The sequence below is a fragment of the Macaca nemestrina genome, chromosome 13, assembly GCF_043159975.1.
Source record: "Macaca nemestrina isolate mMacNem1 chromosome 13, mMacNem.hap1, whole genome shotgun sequence".
Taxonomy (NCBI): Eukaryota; Metazoa; Chordata; class Mammalia; order Primates; family Cercopithecidae; genus Macaca; species Macaca nemestrina.
In genome coordinates, this window is record NC_092137.1 from 42,036,735 (window position 1) to 42,042,659 (window position 5,925).

The 5,925-nt window shown below is 43.7% G+C and overlaps 1 long non-coding RNA gene across 1 annotated transcript; it reads left to right on the forward strand.

Moving 5' to 3' along the window:
* Positions 1-499: 499 nt before the first annotated feature.
* Positions 500-4,629, forward strand: LOC105464905 (uncharacterized). Its single transcript, XR_977136.2, has 2 exons — positions 500-621; positions 3,101-4,629. It is a non-coding gene; the product is annotated as an uncharacterized lncRNA (long non-coding RNA).
* Positions 4,630-5,925: the final 1,296 nt, after the last annotated feature.

Genomic DNA, 5,925 nt, shown 5'->3' on the forward strand with positions numbered 1-5,925 from the left:
AGCCCTGGCAACATAAAAGACGCTGTCACTACAAAAATAAAAAAATAAAATAAAATAACAAAATTAGCCAGGTGTGGTGGTGTGTGCCTGTAGGAATTCGAGGCTACAGTGAACTATGATCGTGCCACTGAACTCCAGCCTGGGCAACAGAACAAGACCCAATCTCATAAAACAAAACAAACAAGACAAAAGTGGACCTAAAATGCTAAATACTAGTAACATAAAATTTAGGATGGAGTAATTAGAATAAGAGCATCCTAAGGATATACAGAGTCTAATTAATTGTAAAATTGTTAGTCATATGCATGAATTATGTATACTTATAGCAACTCACACAGTATATAGTCTCTGTTTAATAGAATCTTGATTTTTCACAGGGCAGCACTGTGCCCAGCTAAAAATACACACCTTCCCAGATTCCCTTGAGGCTGAGGTAGCAATGTATTGCAGTTCTGGCCAATGAAATATAAACAGAAGCCTGCTGGTTGATTTCCAGAAAGAATGCTTTGCCCTTTACCCGTCACCCGTTTCTCTTCTTCCTACCTAAAATAAGGACGAAATGCTTGGAGGAACAACAGACACCCTGCGACCATGAAGACAAGACAAAGTCACATACTGAGGGTAAGAGAAAAGGATAATTAAATTTAAAAACCCTGGGTGCTTAATGATATCCTTAAAGATGTGTATTAGCTCTGAACTTTTTACTCCAGTCTTCTCGTTTAAAAATAAACCCCTAGATGTTTAATCCACTGTTTTCTATGATGTACAGCCAAGTATAAACCTAAATTGCAGTGTGATATAATAAAAATCAGTATTTGATCTTTGTCCCTGGTTCCTGGCACACACCTCCTAAAACCCTTAGCATCTATGGAGTGGTGAGTATCTTTTGTATGTTAATAAGAGGACTGGTAGTTGACAGTATGTGGACAGATTCAGGAGTCTTGGTCAACTGAAAGACCTAGGCAGGATTAGAGGTTTGAAACTTTCAGCCCTATTCCACCCACAGCCTCCAGGGAAGGGAGAGGGGCTGAAGGTTGAGTTCAACCACCAATGGCCAATGATTTCATTAATCCTGTCTACATCATGAAACTCTCATTAAAAACTACACGAAGGGGTTCAGTGAGTTTCAGAGTTGGCAAACACATCCATGTGCTGGGAAGATGGCAGACCCCGACTTCATATGAACAGAAGTCTTGTGTTTGGGACTCTGCTGGACATTGTCCTGTGTGCCTCTTCATCTGGCCATTCATCTGCTCCTTTACAAAAAAAAAAAAAAACTAACAGTCAGCAAAGTATCTTCCAGAGTTCTGTAAGCCCTTCCAGATGATTATTGAACCTGAAATGGGAAGGTGGTGGGAACCCACAACTTTGTAGCCAAGTCAGAGAGAAGCGGTAGTATCTAGTATCTTGGGCACCCAATTTGTAATAGGCACCTGAAGTGAAGGGAGGCTTGTGAGACTGAGCCCGTAAACCTGTCGAGTCTGACACTAACTTCAGTCAGTAAGTGTCAGAATTGAACTGAATTGTAGGACACCCAGCTGGTGCCCAGAAAGTTGGAAACAGTTGTGAGCAGGGGGAAAAAAAAAACCACCCATTTGGTGTCAGAAGTGTTGTAAGTAAAAACAGTTTAAAATTGGTAGCATTCACAGAATGTTAAAAATTTAAGGATAACCACTCAAAGGAGAGAATTCAAATGTAACTGTTAAAACAGTAAGAGAGAAAAATAGAAAATTGTTAATATACTAACAGAAAGAAAAAAAGAATCGAAAGAAGCTAAGAGTTTAAAACAAAAACATTAAGATAGCAATATATACCAGTCATAACTGTGTTCTAACAATCAATGTAGCAAATGTAAAGAATTAAAATTACTTCTTAAAAGAAACACTAAGATCAAATAAGAAATTCAGCCTTTTGGTTTTTCTAGTAAACACACTTAAAATGTAGTAACACAGAATTATTGAAATGAGATCAGAAAAAATATACCAAGTGATCATTATCCAAAAAAAGTGATAGTAAGTAAAGCATCTTCCAAAGGTCTGTGAACCTTTCCAGCCAATTATTGAACCTTTCCAGTCAATTATTGAAATGGGAGGGTGGTAGGAACCCACAACTTTGAAGTCAAGTGGTGAAGCAATATTAAAGTCAGAAAAAGTGGGCCGGGCGCGGTGGCTCAAGCCTGTAATCCCAGCACTTTGGGAGGCCGAGACGGGTGGATCACGAGGTCAGGAGATCGAGACCATCCTGGCTAACACGGTGAAACCCCGTCTCTACTAAAAAAAAAAATACAAAAAATTAGCCGGGCGAGGTGGCGGGCGCCTGTAGTCCCAGCTACTTGGGAGGCTGAGGCAGGAGAATGGCGTGAACCCGGGGGGGCGGAGCTTGCAGTGAGCCCAGATCGCGCCACTGCACTCCAGCCTGGGGCACAGAGCAAGACTCCATCTCAAAAAAATAAAATAAAATAAAATAAAATAAAGTCAGAAAAAGTAAAGAAAACAATTACAAAATGATAAAAAGAAGAATTCTCCAGAAAACTAAAACAACCCTAAACATGAATATACCTAATAAGATAGCCAAAAATAAAACAAAAGAAAAACTAACAGGTTTACCACCATGGTGAGGGATTTTCAGAGGGGAGGGAACAGGCTTATTGCCCTGGGTAGATGTGAAAGTAGGCGGAGACAAGGGAGTGGAAGTTATGAAGGGGAAGGACTTTGACTCAATCTGTGGAGGGACACCTATAACTTTCAGAGCTGTCCAAAATTGAAATGGGTTGCCTTAGGAGGGAGGGAGAACTCCAAAAACATGGTTTTCTAAGCACAATCTGTATGGCTACTCAATGAAACTGTTGTCCAAATATTCAAATATCAGACACTTAGCCCCATGAGGGCAGGAACCATGACTGCTTTGTCTACCACTATGTACCTGGTGTCTGAAGCAGAGCCTGGCACAGAACAGCTATTCTTAAGTGTCCACTGTATGAATTTACTTTCCAGACAAAAAAAAAAAAAAAAATGGAGAAAACCACCCCTAGAGTAGCTTTTAATTCAGAGATTCAGTAATTCTTATCTACCCATTCCTCTGCTCTTTGTCCTCATTCCAGTCTGAGGCCCACGGTCACCAAAAACCCAGGAGACCTGAGGCCGGCCGGGACTGAGAGGCACAAGCAGGCTGAGGAGTGGACAGAAGAGCAAGGAATGGACAGAAGAGAAGCCTAGAGGATGAAAGCCAGCTCTGCAAAGAGCTTCCAAGAGTCTTCCTGCCACAGAAATTCCACTTGGCCACTGAAATGGCCCTGGCCCTAGGCCTGAAGAGAGGTAGTGACAAGCTGCTCACGGCAATGACTTTCAGTCAACATATCTTGCCTGTGCTTCTAAGGGTGGAGATGCAACTGTGAGTAGCTCACTGGGTCAGGCAGGTCACAAACCAAGCTCCTCCCACACAGTGAGTTCACAGAGACAGAGAGAAGGAAGGGAAGGAGGTTCCCGGCTCTAGGGATTCCTTAGGTCAAGGAGGGACAGGGTCCCTGTACTTGGGGACCCCCCAGTCTGACGGGAAGATACAAGTCAACCCTCTTAGAGCCGTGGAATGAATGTCGCCTACAGCTCCTCTCTTCAGGAAGGAAATCCAGTCTGATGGAAGAGACATGGCCCCTATTGTATCATTCTTGCCTTCTCACCTATGTCACACAAAGGAGTGAAGGAGGTGGCAGGCCCTGGGATAGGTCTATTTCTGAGGTGAATGGAGGCTCTCAGGGGACGTTCCCACAGTCCTGCTGTCAAGGGCCCCTTCCCCTCCCTCCCTCCCTGCCACGATGCCTTACCCACTGGAATGAATCCTGAGCTCTGAGCCTATTCCTAACACAGAATGCTGACCCCTTTGTCACGTCCCGCTTTCCCTCCAACTTTGTTTTTTGTTATTTTTCCCACCCAGACTTCCCCCCCGCCCACTTGCCATTTCCCAAGCTCGCCCGGGGAGACTAGACTCAACGGCCCACTGGTGATCTTGTTTTACATGAGACATTTCCAAAAAAGACCAAAAAATCCTTTCCAGGAAAATGCCATTTTAAAAAGTCAGCTCCAGACACTGCGGCAACATTAGGAAAACAAAGGACTTGGCAGAAAGGTTTTCTGCATGGAGACTTTCTCTCGAAAATACCTTTTCCAAATTGTCTCCAGTGGGGATGACTCCAAGGGTCAGTTCTGGAGCACCCAGGCAATTGCAGACAGAGTCACTTCTGGTTTGTACACTGTCCCAGGTCTTTCCTTACCTGCTACCACCCTGGGATCTTCCAGGCTTAAACAAAGAGCCCCTTCCAAGGGTCCCCAAAGGAAGCAGCTGTCTCTGAGGGTCAAGAAATAATGCTGCTTCCTCCCTCCAGAGGGGACTCCTTAGCCCCTCTCTTGCCACCATCACTAAGCAGAGGGCCCAGGTTAGGAGCTGGAGGGACATAGTGCGCTTAGTAGAGAGCTTGTCTTCTCTTATCATCCAAGTGAGAGGAATATACAGCTTCCCCTGGGACATACATAGTGGTGTTCCCCTTTCTGCATATATCAGGTATAATTAAGCAGGTTGACGTCACATATATAATAATAATGACCATTATTTATTAAACGCTCCTGATGTGTCCACCCGTAACCTATTCTTTATGTTTGTTTTACCTCATTTAATCCTGGTAACAATCGTCATGGGCTGAACTGTATCTACCCACTCCCCACCACTCAACAAGACTCATATGTTGAAGTCCTAATCCCCAGTACCTCTGAATGACTGTGTTTGGAGACACACCCTTAAAATAGGTAATTAAGTTAAAGTGAATCCTAATTAGCATGGGCCCTAATCCAATAGGATTGGTGTCCTTATAGAAGAGGAAATGTGAACATTGTTAGGCACATGCTGGGAAGCAAGGACACAGCGAGAAAGCAGCTGTCTGCAAGCCGAGGAGAGAAGCCTCCGAAGAAACTGGACTTCCTGCCTCCAGAACCATGAGAAAATTAATTTCTGTTGTTTAAGTCATCCAGTCCATAGTATCTTGTTATGGCAGCCTTAGCAAGCTAATACAACACCCATACAATCAATCTTACCATCTTACCATTTTACAGAGGACAAAACAGTCTCGAGAGGGTATATAACCTTCCCAGCAAGCACACAGCAGAGCTGAAAATGTGTCATCAACTGCGCAACTCTGGAGCACAAGGTCTCAGAACTGGATCCTGCTGCTTCTCCTCTGTGCTCTACTATGCATGTGCATGATCCATTTACTTATTGCTACAAAACAAACCATCCACAATTTATTGGCTGCAAACAACAACATTTATTTTGCTCATGAATCAGCAATTTGGGCAGGGCTTGTTGAGAACAGCTTATCCCTGCTCCACTTGGTATCAGCTGGGACAACTTCAAGGATGATCTGAACTCTCAAGCACTCATTTGTCTGACAATCGATGCTGACTGTTAGCTGAGACCTTAGGTGGGGCTGCTGGTCCAAAATTTCATGTGGACTCTCTATGTAGCCTGAGCTTCCTCCTAACATAGTAACTGGTTTCAAAGGCAAGCATCCCGGGAGACAGAGCCAGGAGGAAGCTGTATCTCCCTTCTCTAAACAGCCTTAGCAGACACACAGCATTACTTTCGCCACATTCTCTTCCTTAGAAGCAAGTCACTGAGGCTGGTCCATGTTCAAGGGGAGAGGAATTCAACGCTACCCCTTAGTGGGAGGAACATCAAGGAATTTGCAGACATGTTTCAAAACCATTACAATGCATGTGCCATTGACATGCTTGAACATATTTTATGTCAAGTGTCTATTTACCAGCAGCACAGTATCATTGAAAGGACATCAGACTGGAAGTCCAAAGTCCTGAACAAGAGCCTGTCTGCTGTATGGGGCTGGGATTTCAACACCCATCTATGGAAAAAAAAAAAAAA